Below are 18,128 nucleotides of genomic sequence, written 5' to 3'. Positions count from 1 at the left end.
TGTTTTGCTGACCCTGTCACACTAATTAAAAAAAAACAAACAAACTAAAAAATCTCTAGGACAGCTGAAACGGTGCTTAGGTGACAGGGAGAAGGAGGATTTGGAGGAGGTAGGAGGAGGAAAGAAAAAGGGGGAGAAAAAAAAAAGTGCTTGATTTAAGAAATTTAATTTGAATAAACCCCTCCTCCCTCTCCTCCTCATTGGTTTTCTTCTCTTCCTCCATATTAATGAGACTAGCCAAGGGAAATCTATTGGTTCCTTATCCCTTTGCCTTTCCTCAGGCACTTAAGGGAGGAGGTGTTTGCATTTCTCCGCAGGACCAGCTCGCTTTGCAGAGCATTGTCTGGCAGTGAGAATCACACACACACACACACAGAAACACAGGGGCGAGCACGGCAGAGCTTTGACTCGCAGGCAGAGCATCACATCCAGCCTGAATACCCTTCTCCTACCCCACCGCCTAATCCCCGAGCACGAATAATCCCCCTTAAAAAAAAAAAAAAAAAGAAAGAAAAAAAGAGGAAAAAAAAAAAAAAGAGAGAGAGAGGAAAAAAAAAAAGTTTGCAAATCTCCTGCTTCCCTCCTTGTTTGCCTTTTTTTTTTTTTTGTTTTGGGGGTTGGTCTTTTGTTTTGGTTAGGTTTTTTGTTTGTTTGTTTGTTTGTTTTGTGGTTTGTTTATTTACTTTTTTTTTTTATTTAGCCATGGCAAATTCCTTGACGGCCAGGACCTGGCCCATCCCCTGAGCAAAGGCAGCCTGGACATGACCGGCAGGCGAGGGAGGAGGAATTTTGATTCCTTTCGGAGGCTCCGACCCCTCCTCCGCCCGGTCCGAGCCAGGAGTCGGGGAGCCCGGCCCCGGCCCCTCACTGCCACCGCGGGCAGCCGGAGCCGGACGCGTTCTGCCGGGGAACCGGTCCCTGTACCCCCCCCCACCCCGTCACCCCCGGCTGGCTCCGACCCCACCATCACCCACCCCGCCCCGGCACGGCGGGGGATGCAGCATCTCCAGCACCGGGACGGATCCCTGCTGCAATGGTAAGTCCTTCCCTCATCTTCCTCACGTCCTGGGAATACTTCTTATTTTTGAGCGGGGGGGGAATTGCATGCATGTTTTTTCCTGCCTTCAAGCCGCTACCGGAGGCTCTGAGGATGTGTCTGCGAGATGGATTTGATTCATTTCAAAGAAATAAATCAACCTCCCTCTGCAAGTGGTGACAGGTTAACGTGCTCGGCGTGGGAATCACGCCTGGTTTTAACACAATATGGCTGGTAAATAAAACCTGATTGCTAACAGCCCCAGTGCTGCTGTTGGCATTTTCCAGCTCAAGGCTCCCTTTGCAGTTCTGCATCTTCACCTGCCGCAGAAACTCTGATTCACCCTTCCAGCGGTGCGCTTCTCTATTTTCACTGTGGGGTAGTAGTAAAAATCATTGTTAACGTGCCTTTGACCCCTGCTTGCATGTCTCTGTGCCCTTCTCCTTATCGGTATTTGAACAGCTGGTTCTGGTAATGCCATCTTTATGCAAAGCACATCTCAAGTCAGAGGGACAGCACACAGGACAGGCTCTGCACCGCTATGCCGTGAATTTAACGCGTGAACAGCTCAGGTATGTATTGGCATCTGAAGAGTTGACAGCCAAGGAGGGAAAATAATGCAGCAAGCTGTTCAGGACTGGAAAATGCATGGGGGAAAAAAAAAAAAAAAAGAGAGGTAGATTTGTTTAGTGGCGTGCTCGTGTTTATGGCTAGATGATCATCCCACTTACACAGAAGCAGGTCTGGAAGGACTCCCTGGAAGTCAGTGGCTTTTCTCTGCATCTCATCTGCTGGTAAACAGAATCTAGCCTTTAGCTTGGCCAATATATTGGAGTAGCACTGGAGGTAATTATAATAATAACGAAAAATATTAACCAAAGTGAGTAAGGCAGCAAAGTGACCTGATTCTTTCCTAGGATATTATGGATTACCATCCGTCCTGTGTGTGATAATTACAGTGCAAGTGTTGGATTGATATGGCAATATGCAACGTAACTGAATGTTAGCTTTTGGCATTTTTTTTTTTCCTCTGTCGGAGTCAACAAACAACAAACAGATTTTCGTTTGATGTTATTTGGGTACACAGCCATCTCACTTCTCAGTTCAGCCTATGCAGCGCGGGGCAGCTACAGCGGGGAAACGTTTCCATGGCTAGCACACACCAATCAAAGGAGATGTATGATTACTCAAGGTGACTGTGAATGATAGCATGAAGACAAACTCCTTAAAGTGGTGTTCATATAGCTACAGAGAAAGAACGCATTAAAGAGGCATCTGTGTTTGGCTAATGCAAAACACACCAGAGGAGCTGTCTTGAAAGAAGTTGTCCTATAGGATGGGTAAGGCAACACTGCTCCAATTTGATGAATAATTAAGGAATGCTATTCAGTGCAATAATAGGAGTTGGATTAAAGTTGATGTCTCTGCTTGTGTCTTGGTTACAGTTCTGGGTTATGGTCTTTTGCTGTTTCTATGTTTCTATGTGCTGAGGGTTGCTGCTTCGCTATTCATTCAGGACAGCTACAATTATCTGCTATTGTACCGGCAATCTGTCTCGGACATCGCAGAGTGGAAGGTTTCTGTTGTTTTTTTTTCTCGAATCGAAGGCATGCGCGCAGTGATTGGAAGGATAACCGTTGGCACTGAACAGACTCCAAGGTCATGGGGGGCTTTATGTGTGATAAATGAACGTATTTATCTTTAAAAAGGGAACTAGCTTTGTGATTGCTCCTTGGGTGTAGCGTTGCATCATTTGTTGGGGTCCCTGCAAGAAAACAAGAGGGCTCCTTCCTCCCCGTAGATTTAAGATGTCTGCTGTTTGCGTGGTGGTACCACAGCCGCATGTAGCTCTCCAGATCTGCTGTTGTCGGTGTGTATGTGAAGCTCATAAACACGAAGGCAGAAGCTTTGTTGTGGGATGCTACCAGGGAGAGAAAACCAGAGATTTCTGAGGCTGTGGGCTGCACTGTTGATCACGTTCAGACTTTTGTTCATCATATCTCTCTTCATTTGGCTGACTGAGCCAACATCCTGGAGATATATTATTTTTCTGGGGTTGAATTCCATATGTGCCTACGCCTTTGATAAGTTGAGAACCATGTCCCCAAGCTGATTCATTTCATTGTGGCAGATTTTGTTTGCCTTTCCTTCCTTCTGAGCACACTTAGTACAAACAGTCTAATTCCTAAATTAGCTCAGATTATCTTTTAATGAAAACAGAGCATTTGAGCTAGGAAGCAGTGAGAAAAAGTAAACTTGGGACAGGATCATGCTGTAACTCATATCTGACAGAAAGAGCTGCAGAAATATCAGGTCTTACAGTTAGCCCTGATTTAACAGAGGAATTCTTTTAAATAATAACTCAGTTCTCAGGAGAGGTAAACGGATACCAGGACATAGAAGTCGGTGCAGATATTAAATTTTATTTCACCCCAGAGAGTGTAACCTCAACCTTTAAGTCAGCAAAGTGTATTTTTGTGTTGGCTCATGTTCCTTTGTTTCCATTCCGTGTTCTCCTTTCACATCCAACCACCTCGTATCACCTGTGAAGACGGCTGGGATGGGATTCGGTACACACTGTAGTCAACAGGATTTTGTAGTGAGTTTTCCACATCAGTGCAGAAGTGGAACAACTCTACTGAAAGAGATGTGAAACACACAAGTGAGGAACTCCCTCTTTTTTCCTATCCACCACTTTAAAGTAATCTTTGCTGTTAGTGTATCGTCAGGGACAGCTGTACACCATTTTCTTTTGGAGTACTCCCGCTACCCGACATGTACAGCATCCCTTGATGAGAAACTTTTCCAGTTCCCTTGGTGCTGAATTTGTTCTGTTCTTAAGAAACGCTTTGCATACAGAAAGGTATTTGGTAGTTTTCCATGACACGAACGAGCACTAGGATTCATGTGTCTGTGGTGGCTGTTGAAACACTGTTTGGATTGTAATCGAGGGTGCACAAATATGTGGGAAGAAAGGCAGATTTTTTTTTGCAGAACACTCACGGCAGAATGTCCAGCCCTCATCCCATTGCTTTGCTTGTGTTTTATTTCTGACCACCTTTTGCTCTCTCAGTTTATTGATCTGTCTTCTTAGGCTTGAACTTTTTTCTCCACAAGAAAAACCAGGAACTCGTTTAAAACAAGTCAGGTTGTTCAAGTTTTGTTTATGTAATTCACTGCAGTTCATTGATTGTATCCCTGTGCACACGATGGGCTGATCTGCAGCGTAGCTGGATTAATCATTTCAGGGTAGAACTTCTTCGGAGGCACTAAATCCTTCCATCTCCTGAAGAAAAGGTAGAAGCATTGTCACACAGAGCATTTAAAGCTAGCATAGCTCTTGCGCTGAGGACTATTCCCTTGGAAAAGGTCCCGCAGAAATATGTAGACGCAGTTGCAGAGACTTTTTTTTGCTATTCTGATTCTATGCCGCTGTTGAATCCAAAGTCTTGTGAATTTTTCTCGTCCTATGAAGTGAGCTGATTTACATTTTACATTAGAGTTTATCTGCCCTGGAGACATCCTGACAGTCTCATTCCCTCTCATTCAGGTGTCACCTCTTGGATGGTTTAAGGTGGGACTATGTTCTGTAACTACTCTGGTCTATTTATTTGACAGCTTATTTTTTTTAGAAAAAGTTTACAAATATGTGAAAATGTCTGCTTAATACCACTGTTTAAAAAACCAAAACCCTAAGAAATTAACTCAGTAATTCTAGTTTTTGTTAGCGTAACTCATAATTCACTCTAACATTGACAGAAAGGGGGATAAATATTTATATGGTCAAATTCTTCTTCTTCATAATAGTTATGGCAACAGCAATAATAATAATAATAATTTCTTTTATAACACATTGGGAATATTGAAGTCTAAGAGCTCCTTACTGAAAAAAACCACGAAACTTCTGCCACGTATATTTGCAGGTTTGTCTGTCCAGTGTTGTGGTATCTCACAAAAAGCCTCAATCACAGCATCTTTTGCACTCCATTAGAGACAATTGGGTCACTATTGCTTAGGAGCTGCAAATGGAAGGATAATTATAGCCCGTTATCTATGATTTGTTTGGCCTGCTAAATGGAGCTGTGGGTTAGGGCAGGCAAAGCCCTTTTAATCTGCGTGGTGGGTTAATAGCCTAGATTTTTAATTTTTATTCTTTAGTTCCTCAGAATGTGGCAAGTTTTGCTACTTTCTTTTCCTGCAAGGGACAGAATATTGTCCTATGTGTTTGACTGGCGATTCTTAAGGAAAAATGCCTTATTGAAGGGAAATGTGACAGAATCAAGTTCTTATTTTATGAGGAGTAGATGTATCATTAGGTCCATCTCTGAGGAGTTGAGGAGGCTTACATTTCAACATTGTCAAGTTGAAAACTTGGCCCAGAAGGATTCGCTGGCAAAACGACCATTCATTTCATGTGGAGGAAGGCTGTCTCCCTCAGCCTGGGTGACGTTCATCTACTCTCACTTAAGCATCTGAAAACTAGATGGTCATATCCAGGCTAATCACCCCAATTCACTGTAAGTGAATCTCATCCTAAAGTAGGTCAGATGAATCACCCTAGGGAGGTTCTTGCAGCAACTCACTCAATGTGTGTCCAAAATCAGTGAGATGAATCCTTCCATGATACCTCAGAGATCTTCCTGTGAAGTGTAATTCCTCTCTTGCTCCCATCTTTGCTCAGGGAAGAAGACTAGTAATTTTTTTTTTTTTGTGAGCTCATAGCAATAGTAAATCATGATAGATGTTAAGTTTTTCTGGAAAGCCCAAGCCTGCTTTGGTGGACCCAACATCTTCCTGACCTCCATCTTCCCACGTGTCCCAGGCAACTCCCTAACTATATGTGTTTTGTTTTTAAATTTTATTTTTTTTTTAAATTAGCCCTTGATTATTTTAGATCTCAGAGACTTCTTTGGTGTATCAATACTTTCTGTCTTCAGAAGGATTACTAAGAGGGACTTGCCAGCTGAAGCTTGTACGTAATTTTGTGAACAGGTGGGAATATATCAACACAGGGAGACATCTAGGATGGCAACATGATTTTTTACAGGCAGATGCAAGCTTGCTCTGCCTGTTCTCTGAGCCAGCCAGAAGCTGCACAGTGCTCCAAGCCTCATCTGATAAACCTTACTTGCCAATAGCTGCACCGCAAGCTGCAAGAAGATGGAGATGAATTCTGACTAGACCTCATTAGCTTAGGGTTGGTGCCTTGTGAAACACATTTGGGCCAGCTTGGAGCATTTGGCGTGCTGAGAATTAGGTGACCTGAAAGGCAGCTTTTTGCCAAAGATCAATAGCTCAATGCTTTCTTATTATAATGCATCCACCCTCTCTCCTAGGCTAACAAAATTCCCCTGTTAGTTGATAAATGGATTTAACTAACACCTTCCTCCTTAACTATGGCCTTTAAAAATATTTACTGAAATCCAAATAATGAAAAAAAAACCTCATGAACCTCTCAGAACACATTGATGTGTAGACTGAAATTAAAGTTGTAGTAGTAAGAGATATAATCTCCTTCTGCTGTGGAGGAGTGTATTTATTTGGAAAGGGAGTTTAAAATAACTAAGATATCCTTAACTATTAATTCATTTTCCTGGAATGGCAAGACTTTATTAAGTCATAACATTTCTGGTTTTGCTCGTATGGTCACATTTTTAAAGTAAGTTTATTGAAGTTTTTTTTTTTTATTTCCGGCAAAAATATACCATGGCACATTTATGGCCATAAATAAAAAGCATTTCCTTTTAAAAAGTAATTTTTGTAATAAAGATATTTATATATATCTAAATTCTTAAATTGTTATAACCAATACCAAAAACCAAATATGAGCTTGGGCTCAGTGTGTTTCTAGGATTTTAGACGCACAACAGAACTTTCTCTCTTAGGGTTGGCCTAGAAACAAATTACATAAAGAAGCCAGCACAAGTGCATTATATAAAGGCCCAAGTTAAAGTTAGTAAAGTTACTCATTTCCTGTGCTTTAGAGAGCTGGATCTTTGGATTTCTTCCAGGAGTTTTGTGCTCTAACTTAAGATGCAGAGGAGATGAGAGAGCATCAGAAATACCGCAGATGCTTAAGCTCTTCATGACTAAGGCTGTGAATGTGTCACAGCTGTCGCTGGAGTCTTGGATTCTGTGATCCACACACATTCATTTGAGTTGCATGAGGTTTGACAGCTTGGATGGTGTTTTTGTGTTAGTGAATGGGTTAGTTAGCCGAGATGATTATGTACAGTGGGCGAACAGCTGGAACAAACTTCTTTAGAGAACAGTCCTTGGTGACAACAGAGGAGAGGGCGGCGTGAAAAGCCGTTATTAGCCACATTGAAGATGCTTCTCTGCAGCATTCAAGTCTCTGGACACTGCTCTATATTCTGTAGCTTTTTGTTCCTGATTTGCTGGTTGGACCACAGCTGGATATAGTAATGATAGCCATGGAAAAGAGCCTTCAGAGACTACCAAAGACTTAATGTTATTCAAGAGAGGAGAAGAAGTGAATGTCACAGCCTTTTTGGCTCCCCCAGCAAGTGTACTCCTGACAGATTTTTGCCTCTGGTATTTGACTCGTTCTTTTTCCTCTGTATGGAAGACTTGCAGGTCTCTTTAGCTACGATAGTTTCTATCATGCTGACCAGAAATGAGATTGAGCTTGCAGACTAAGACACCTAAAGATAGGTATGCATTTTGAAGTGTCTACTTGTATCTAAGCACATAAACTCCTGTTATAGTCAAAGGAAAATTAGGACATTGTTCAGTCACCTAAACATAGGTGGTAAGTGCCATCTGAGACCCCCAGGGTTATCTAACTTCCACTAAGGATCTGTAGGTATGGTGCTTATCTGCACCAGATCTGTTACCCTCTGTGCGAGGGAAGGTAAGATACCCTGGGGTACTGGTGACACCAAGCACCAGCGTTTAGGGTACTGATTCTGGCCCCAGGCCAATGCCCAGTCAATGTAGATAAATATAGGTATCTACTGTAGAGTGAGCTCTGTAACTCTTTAGCCGGAAAAGCCTTCGATAAATGCCACTGAGATGGTTTAATCTGCAACCTGAATCCTCTCCTGGAAGGTGTTTTTCTGTCTATACAATTTATGGCTGAAGCAATTGTAGTCTGTGCTTCATCTTTTAGTATGTCGTCTTGTACAGCTCAGTGGTCCATGCTGGCTGTGTCCTGTTACCTTAGCCGTTCTCCCTTCCTCCGCGCATCGTCGCTGTCCTAAGCTTAGGCAAACAAAAAGGTTAAGCCGTGGCAGATGTGCTGGGGTCATACCTATGATCTTTTTTTACTCTCCTTATGACTGCCTGACTGAATATCCTCACATTATCTGGACACTTGCAGGTGTCCAAGAGACAGCTCTTTTGTTGTACAACTTTCTCTCCCTTGTCGCTTCTAGATTCTTTGAGTCTTTGTGATTCAGTAGCTTCAGTCTGGAGTTTTTTGTTGTTGCTTCTTTTCCCAGCTGTCTTAAGATGTAGGTTCCCTGAAGTTTTTGTGACTTTAATGCAAAAAGACTTTCTGTCCAACTTCCCTAGTGCTGTTGACTTTACTGCCTGATTGTCTCAGTTTCTCTGAATTCTCACATTCGGAATGAAGAATGTCAGCCACATCCCTTCTTTCCTGAAGGTTTTTACTGCTTTTCTTTCCTTTCTTTTCTCTAGCATGTTCTCTGTCTCCAGAAAACAGGGAGCTAGGTCCAAGGTGATTAAAGCAAAACATAACCTATTTAAAGCAAAACTCTTTGATGCACCAGGCTTTAAAATTATTCTGATAGGGCCAGCTTTTTCAAGCTCTTCTGGGGAACTTTCTGTGCATCAGTTTGGAAGACCTCTGATGTAACTCTTTCTGAAAGAAAAAGGGGTTTTTTTTAACTTTACAAGATCCATTTTATCTGTAGCTTCCTGATCTGTCAAAATAAGCCTCACATCCTTCTAGCAGAAACAATCAAAGATTCTCCAGACTAAGAGCCTCCCTTTTGACTCTATTGTCTTGATTTTTTTTTTTTTTTCTTCTGATAGATGATTAAATTGACCTCTTGCTTTCCTTCACTATCCCTACTGAATTAGAACAAGGGTGTAATTTAGCTACTCTACTATTCCCAAAGAGTTTCTGAGGCAGACCTCAATAAGTAGATTATGTATATTTTGCAGCAGTTTCATGTACACCACTGCTGCATTCTGCAGTACAATGGATGTGACCTGTTGTCAGATCTATTCACAGCCTCCAACAGTTTAGTGCGTGAAGTGTCATTAAAAATACTGGTATGAAAGCAACAGTGTGATTGCTCAACTCCACAACTTAGATGTGATAATTCGTAACACATGGCTATTTTTCTTAAAAGGTGAAAAGGAAACTTGCCTGAATGTTAACATGCCATTCACTTCTTTGTTGACTGGAGAAACTCTCACCTGGTATTCTGCTTAATGAACATGCATGTCATGTACTGAAATGTCAAAATTTTAAAATCCTTTCATTTAAATCAGAGATTGTCTAAATTTTCAGACAATCATGTATAATTTTACATAATTTCCCTTTTCCTTTTTAAAAGTGCTTTCTCTAAACATACAATATTCTTGTGTTTGAAGATTTCTGGATGGGACTAAATGGCTGTTTATTACATGCTGCCTTTATAGGCAGTGGAGTCCAGATTTCAAAACTTTTGATCCCAAAGTAGGTTTCTAAAATAATTCACGTAAATTGAACATCCCTTTTACCTCCATTAAGTATGTGGTGACACTGGGCAGTGAGAGCTGTGTAAGCCAGACAAGATGATCTAAAAATGTTAAATGGGATCTATCCATTTCATCTAAACTTGGCAGATTGAAAAGAATATGCAGGCATGTCTAACTGCATGTCCAAGCTAATCCATATCACTCTCTTTAGCAGCATGTTCAAACTTGCATTTTATAAATCAGCTTTGAGAGCTTTGACCCAAAATGTTACAGCTTGTGATTCATGAGCTGGTCCCAACCTGCAAAATTTTCCTACACTTTCTGCTGTGTCCTTATCATTTCCATAAATGCATCACCCTACTGTGCGACTATTTCTGTGTGATCCTCAAAAATCAAGAGCTTTAGCGCCTCAGTGTTTGCATTTGGCCTGCAACAGGTGAAAGATCAGACCAGAGGTCATAACATGCCACTGAAAACAATGTGCAGTTGTATCAGAGATGATACAAAAAGAAAGTAGACAGACTTGAAGATGGCTGAACCTATCTCACTGTTTCACACCTCTGCAACTGCCCTCAACATACAATAATCTCCATCTTTCCTCAAAATGCATCTCAAGACTTAGCTTCCTTGGCTAGTGGAACAACTTAGATCAGAATGTTGTCCTGTCATCCTCCTGTTTTGACTTTCAGCACTTCTAAACATTGTATCAACCTTTGTGGCATTTTTTTTCTCCTTTAAGATCAAGGAGGCTAAGAAAAATTACTGATGTAAGGGAACCTGAAGAAAGAACAAAAATCTAATGTGCTCTAAATTGAACAGGTAGTAGTGACATCATCTGAAGCTGACCTTAGCCTTCAACAAAGAGCTGGTCTCTAAAAAGACATGAACTCTTCCATACTCAGCGAAATGAATGATACTGATTTGCCAGCCCATTTAATAACCAAATGAGGAAAAGAGTAAAAAAAGGCAGATTCCTCCAAGCACTTTCTGCTCCCCTATGTCCCATGCTTGTTCAGTACCCTTTTTGAATGTGTCCTCTTTGTTCAGTTGGGATTCAGGCTCTTCTTACCAATGCCATGACTTCAGCCAAAGTTAAGATGAGATCCATGGCTGGCAGCTCTATATTTTCACTCCTGGCTTTACAAAATGTTCTGTATGATTCCACTCCTTATTCTTTATTGTCTATATCAGCAAACCGTTGTCTTTAGCGACCTATAAGTAATAATACAAAGCAGGTGAAGTACAGTGTGACTTATTCTTTGCTCCACCTGTTGTTTTGAGTTTTCCCCTCTTAGTTTCCTGTGAGCAGTTTTGAAAGAGCTCCTACACAATATTTTGCAATGAGCTAAGGGAAGAAATCTCTGTTTTTAATGTCAGTGATGTTGAAATGTTTGTCAAATATATTCTTCCTGCTTATTGCAACTTGTATTACTACAATATCATAGAATCAACAAGGGATGACTCTGATTTCTTAATACCTATCTCAGCCTATTCTACCAATGTTCTTTGAATTTTTTAAAATCATTTAAATGATCAGTCTGTATATCGAAACTTATTTGTTCATTTGGTGGTTTCTTCAATATGTTGCTCCAATAGCAATGAAGCTCTGTTGAAAAAACACAGCACGCTGCACAAGACACCCAGAGAACATATATTTTAAGAGTTTTCTACAACATATCTATATCTGAGATACATCTAAGGAGCATAGGGATATAAGGATTTATGAAAGAAAGGCCTTCCATGTCAAGGACGGGATAGTGGAGTTAATAGATCTAAAGTAAAATGTATATATATATATATTTCCTTCATAGATTTATAAAATTAAAAAATGAATACTTACTCTGCTTCTCCCATAGGATTTCTTAAAAGTATCACTGTCATTATCCTAAATTGGTAGTTAATAAGGAATGATCTGCAGAAAACTCACAACCTCAGAGCACTAATGTGCTCAGGGAAACACAGTCTCATCTTCAAACATTTAACAATTGCTTAAGTTTTGCAATGCACCTTTTTATTTTTATGATGTGTAATGACAGAAATTTCCGTTGTCTCTTTGAGATAAAATAAATCTTCCTTGATGTGGAAGAAACTACTTTCAGTATGATCTGTTCAGCAACAGTGCATTTGCTTGACTCAGCGCTGGCATGAATACCAATTAGGCTGGAAGTGGTTGGGAAAACAGATAATCATTTACATTGCTGTAATGGGAGAAAAACAGGAAGAATCTGCTGTAACCTGGGAGAATCTGATTTCCAAATAAGTTGCTCTCTGTGCAACATTTAATAAATAAGATATTTAGCAAATAAAGGCCAACACCACAACTATAAACAATACTCAGGAAAAATCATGGCCCAGAGACTGTTCTCAGAGGCAATTTGGATAAGGCCATTTTAATTTGCAGTAAAGCAGTTTAGCAGAGTGGGTAAAAGTGATAACACGTTGCCTGACCTCAAGGCCAAGAAAGGGTCCCAGACCTGATGTGTTTAGCAAGGTAGTGGTAACATTAAAATCCATTTATTTTCCTTGTCCCTGCTATGAAACCACCATTGGTGGTTGTTGGCTACTCGGTTCACTTCCTTATGCTCCTTATTCATGAAGAAGTAGCTGACAAAACACTTCTGATACAAAGCTCGGTGATGAATTTAACATAAAAGCAAAGATTACTGGCTGGCTGGACAGATAGACTTTTACCTTGGTAGAGGATTGCTCAGTGGTTTTTGAATTGCTGGCATTGACAGATGGATTCACTGTGATCCAGCTGTTGACTTGGACAGAACAGCTTTGCTTTTAGACCTTTTAAGCGTTTTTGGTCTAGAGGCCACACAAAGGAGAGTTACAGAGAGCCAGATTACGCTTTTAGACAAGTGGAAGACAAATAGAAGACTAGAGACTGCAAGGAGCTAGGGACACATCAGAAGTAAACTTGTCTGTGGGAGGTGTTCTGGTTCTTGGATAAATGTAACAGTACATAAGCCCTTCTGACACTGCCAAGGAACGTTAGGAAGTAGGATCTGATGTGGACATCTGTCAGGGCTAGTGAGAAAGTATTTGCAAAGACCAAATGCTCTGAAATTATTTTATATTAGTGGAGTCTTTCCATGTATTCATTTGGCCCATTTTCTGCAATTCTTGCCTAAGTCTGTAGTGATTAAACAAATAATCCTGTTCCTTAGTTGCCACGTGTTATAATCTATGTCTCTTTTCAATGAATTTAGCCACTATTTGCTTCTTAGTCTGCAGTAGAACTGGTGATACGGGATATCTGCATGTACGCACCTGTTCGAATGTACATCAGCAGAATATGTTGTTTATTAAGTTCTATGGGATTACAAGGGACTCTGTGACTGTGGAATACTTTGGCTGTGCCCATGCTAAGGTATTAAAGACCACCAGAGAACATCCTGAACCTCTGGAACTTGATCACGAAACAGTTATTAAAATATTATTAAATTAATGTAAATTATTTGCATGGAATGTTGAATAGATTTGCAGACAGGTCAACTAAGATTCTTATTTACAACACCTGGGCACAGTTCAGAGATCATCGAAGTTTATACATCATTCCCAATAAGCAGTTTGCAGGAAGCCACTCTATTTGAAGGGCTAAAGAGGTTAAACAAGCTACACATACCCCATTGGCCTCAATGCAAAAAAAAAGTATACATCTAAATTATCACAAGGGGAGTGAGCGGCAGGTAAAGTATGGCTGAAAACGGCACCACAAGTGAATAGACAGAAAGATTTCTCTCTTGTGCCTCCCACATTCCCTAGTTCCTGTGCTATTCTAGGTCTCCTGGCAATGCTGTTACACTGCAGAGGGGAGTATCCTAAGGCAAAACCTCTTGGCTCAGTTATGACTCTACCCTTTGATATCTCACGTTGTGGCAAGTCTGGACAGTAGCTTTTCTGGAGCCTCAGAGTTCAGTCTCCAGATGAAATAAGGATTCAGCTGAGACAGAGCAGGAAAGATCTCCCTTGGGCAGACGTGATTCTCCAGAGTTGGGAAGTGTGTTGGGAAAGAGAATTGGCTGTACATCAAAGACTCTGTATACACAACTTGCACATTCCTAGGAAGTCGTTTCCTTAGTGACAATAACAACAAGAACAATTTTAGAGTATTTTCTCCATTCCTGCTTTTACTGTTTTGAATATGTTCAGAAGTCAAAGAGTACAACTGGCACTTCACTGCAGAAAGGGGTTTTTTTTTTTGGTTGTTTTTCTTTTCTCCTCTCTTTTGTAGCTCTCACTGGCACATAGGAATTCTTGTTTATAATAGGGATATGCCTGTCTTAAAACGGTTAGCATTTTAAAATCCACAGACACCGTGGGAACTGAAGGAACAGATCTTACATAATTCTTGATGTGTCTTGTACATGGTAGTAAACTGGGAGGTTATCTCTGCAATGTGAGTGCTGTGAGCCGTGTAGGGTAGACACATCTTAAAGCCTACCCAGCTCAAATGAGAAGGTACTCACCAATTCTCAAAACTAGGCTTGTAAGAGGAAAGAGTAGGAAAGGGAAAAAAAAAAAAAACAAACAAAAAACCAACAGAAAAGTGTGTTTAAGAAACAAATCTTGATGTAAGCCATCAGCCTCCATATTTGCCATTATACACAGTAGATTTTGAACAGAAATTATGCAACCTGATTTGGGGGAAAAAAAGAAATTTGTTGCAGAATGATACTGCTCTAGCAATGAGACTAATTTTTTGTTTAGTGTTTTATGAAGAAAACCTGTAGGATGAACACCCACTCTGCTTCCTGACAATTAAAGATTAAGCACAATCAGAGTTTAGCTTTGATTTCCAAGAAAACAAGACTAACTGAAACCGGCCCAAAAATGTATAGTTTGGAAGCAGGGAGAACTTCTAGAGATCACAAGGTGCTAGTGAAACAGGGGTATAACAAGAAAAAAAAGTGAAAGGACTTCTGAGCTGTGAGAGAAGGAATCTCTAAGAAGTGAAAGCACAAAGATGATACTAAAAAGCAAATTATTATGTCTGAACTGGGACTGCAGTCAGTATAGGCTTCCTCTTTAACTGAAGAAGAGGGCTGGGCATCTGCAAAGAGTCACTGAAGTCAAAATATGATTCATGCAATGGAGGTGTCTGGCTGTTTTTATTAACAGTAAGAAGAGTTTAAAATATCTCTGCTTATAATTTAAATGCTAGTAATTAACTGAGGAGAACTTAAACCGTGGTGACCAGGAGCAGTACAGTCAGCTCAGTAACACCACATGATAATAACTTTGTTCAGGACATCACGTAATCATACATAAAATTCGATGTCATCAGGAACTTTTTATTTCTTCCTCAGTGAGGGCAGTGGGGCTCAAAATGCTAGATGTATGTGCATTTCCCAGTGTGTTTCTGATTTCTGTTGAATTTTGACACAGTAAATCAAGATTCAATTAGGAATTGTTATAAAACAAATCAGAATGTGTCATTTGGCATAGTTTAATATAGCAAAATGAATGTAAAATAAAAATGAAAATATACGTCCACTTAAAATCTTTCTTAAGTACCTTCCCCAGCTATAAAAAAAAAAAAAGTATTTCCAAACTGTTATCAGTTATCATCAACCATACTTTTGAGGAAAAAGAAAAAACTAAAAAGATAAATGACAAATGGTAATAATGCTTATGATTAAAACATGGATTGCCCTTTTGCTATTTTAACACTTTGATTTGAGCCATTAATTTAAATGGAAATGCCTGATAACTAAGCAGCATGGTTAATTGAATTCAAAGTCCTGGTTTGGACTACTATGTTGATATCTACACTTCTCACCAGTAGTTTGGAGCCAAATTTCAGTCTCTCTAGTGAACTATTGCTTGCTCTTATGCAACGACTTTTTTCAGTAACTCACTGTTGTTAAGTGGTTCCAGCCTAGACTTGAATCTTTATCCTTTCATCAAAACGCTGATCAGGATTGACTCAGCTCTGAAACGCATGGATGATAAAATCTGAGATCACAAACTGTGCACTGCGTGTGTATTTTGCATTAAACCTCTCTGTAGTATCTAAGAAAATGGAAGTTATTTTTCTCAGCTTCAGCCTTCTGGGATCTTTTGTGGGTGAATGTATTCGAGCAGAATACCAAATTAGGAATTAAAGGATTTACTAGGTTAAATCAGAGAAATCCCACATGGGATGCAAAATGATATGTTGGTTATGTATTGAGGAAGGGGAAAGTAGGGGTGATGAAAAAAGAACCACAATAAGAGTTTAACAAATTAAATTGATAATGCACCATTTAATGTGCATGATAAGAATACATTGATTAAATGGCAAATGAAATAGCATTGCTGCATATTTTCTTACTGAAAAATGTTTCTCATCATAAAATTAGACTATATGCATTACTAAGACCCATTTTCACCTACTCTGTCAAGAATGGTGGAATTAATCTACCAGTTGATGGTTAAAATTATGAGCATCAAGAGGCAGAAGTAGTACATACAAGAAAAAGGAAGGAAAAAAAAGGAGTTGTGTCTTAGGAAGACCTTGAGTTTATGAGTTCTTTAGTCTGAGGTTTATGCAGTTGCTGGGAAGTTCTGCAGCTGTCTGAAGAGACCACCACCTCCAGCTAACTCCACCATCTTGTCATCACCTCTTAAATCTGCCAGCTGAGCTGCTTGCAAAAGTGCTTCCTAACCTGATTGTATCTCATTGACCTTGGTTAGCAAAGCCTTATTATTTAAGCTAACCCAATTTATTTGGAGTAAATTGGGTTAGACAATGCCCATACGATCAGCTCAGCGGGCAGATTGGAGGCCATGCAGCATGGATTAGCATCTCTAAGCTGACTGGGAGTAATGGTCTTTTCAACTGGGGAGAGAGATGTCCACAGCCTAATGCTGGTGTCAAGAGTTGGCAGTTGTTTGAAGCACTTGTGTGGGATTTAAACACAGTGGTGGGCATCTCATCTCTACAGAGGGCAAGCAGAAGGAAATAATTCACATGATTTCCTGCAGAGATCTCAACTACCTTTCAGCTAATGGAAACAAACTCTGGAAAATATTTAACAAGGAAAACGTTGTGAAAGAATAATAAAAAGAATTTTATGTTATTCCCTATATTAGTGATCAGAGGAGATACAGCTGGTACTCAGAGCTAAATTAATCCTGTGTATATCTGTAATACTGAAGCTATCTAGACATGAAATATTGAACACCCTCATTACTTAAGCAAGTCACTCAGAGCAGAAGTTGCTATTTATGTCTTCAGAAATGCGGGCCTTTCAATTGCTTTATAGCTTCATTGGTAGTACTCCAACACAGGGCTGATGGTCCTAGTGCAAATATGCATTATATCTTCAAAACCAGTGTGTATTTCTTTGTAGATAAAATAACCTGCAAGACTAAGATTGCCTTTAGGGTGTCTTTACATGTGTGAGCAAAGGAAGGGGTTTGATTAGCTTTGGAAAACAGATTAAAAATGCAAAGGAAAAAACCCAACCACATTAATTTCCATTTTAGCCACATGCTGATCTGTTTTAGAAGACAAGGAGGATGCTGTCCTCTTGGATTGGAGCTGGATGACTGACACTGAATAACATATTGCTGTACTTAGGGTTTATTCACCCACATATTTATGACTTGTAAGTCCTGATATCCTAGTTTGGTTTAGGGTTTTTTTTTTGGCAGAGTTTTTTAATGCAATCCTGCATTTTTTTTTTTTTTAAATTATGATTATTTTCATACTGGCCTGAAGATAACACAGAATACAACTGCTCCTTCGTGGAACATAAGCCAGAATTATTTCTGTAAAACCTGAGGTTGTTGCCCATCAAGGAAGATTTTGTGACAGATTTGAGCCAAGCAATGCTGGATGAAATTAAACAATCCAAAGGACATCTCAATCCATGTCATAAAATTTTGGTTTCATCTAAGCAGGAGACATGCTCGCACCCAAAATGTGCAAAATATCATAGGAAAAATTATTCTCTGCCTCACACAGTGTTCTAATTTCATGGCTGTTTCTGAATAAGGCAGTCCTCAGTAAAATATTGGGCATATCTGATAACAGCCAAACTGTGCCCTGGAGGGTCCTCCAGTTCATTGCACAGTGACTGTGTACTATCCTATCCAGACTCCATCACAAAATTTATTCTACTTGTCTGAAACAGCCTCATACTGTGCTGACTTCAGGTTATCAGATATTTCATTTTATTTGCTATGAGAGGATCATTGTCTTCCTTTACCTTATGTGTCCCTACCCTGGTCTCCCCAGTGACTTAGACATTTCAGAACAACGTACAAACTTATCCCATGCTTCATTTACTCCAGCTGGCAACAAACTCTAGGGACGAAAGGGAACTCTGGGACAGGAGGAAAGAAATGCCGTAAAATGTGAACTCACCTTTCCTACTTTATGTGGAGGATTTTTTTTTTTTTGGTATTTTTTTTTTTCCTGGTG

General features: G+C 39.9%; 1 protein-coding gene across 4 annotated transcripts in view; it reads left to right on the top strand.

Moving 5' to 3' along the window:
• The first annotated feature begins 336 nt into the window (after positions 1-336).
• ADCYAP1R1 (ADCYAP receptor type I) overlaps positions 337-18,128 on the top strand; it is a 131,339-nt gene continuing 113,547 nt past the window's right edge. For all 4 annotated transcript variants that reach the window (XM_086741453.1, XM_086741452.1, XM_086741451.1 and 1 more), the window contains exon 1: positions 337-1,036. The gene's annotated coding sequence lies outside the window, so the exon portion shown is untranslated. The remainder of the gene's footprint in view (positions 1,037-18,128) is intronic.

The sequence above is a fragment of the Chlamydotis macqueenii genome, chromosome 2, assembly GCF_036417535.1.
Source record: "Chlamydotis macqueenii isolate bChlMac1 chromosome 2, bChlMac1.mat, whole genome shotgun sequence".
In the NCBI taxonomy this organism is placed as follows: domain Eukaryota; kingdom Metazoa; phylum Chordata; class Aves; order Otidiformes; family Otididae; genus Chlamydotis; species Chlamydotis macqueenii.
This window is presented reverse-complemented; position numbering and strand designations above follow the sequence as displayed.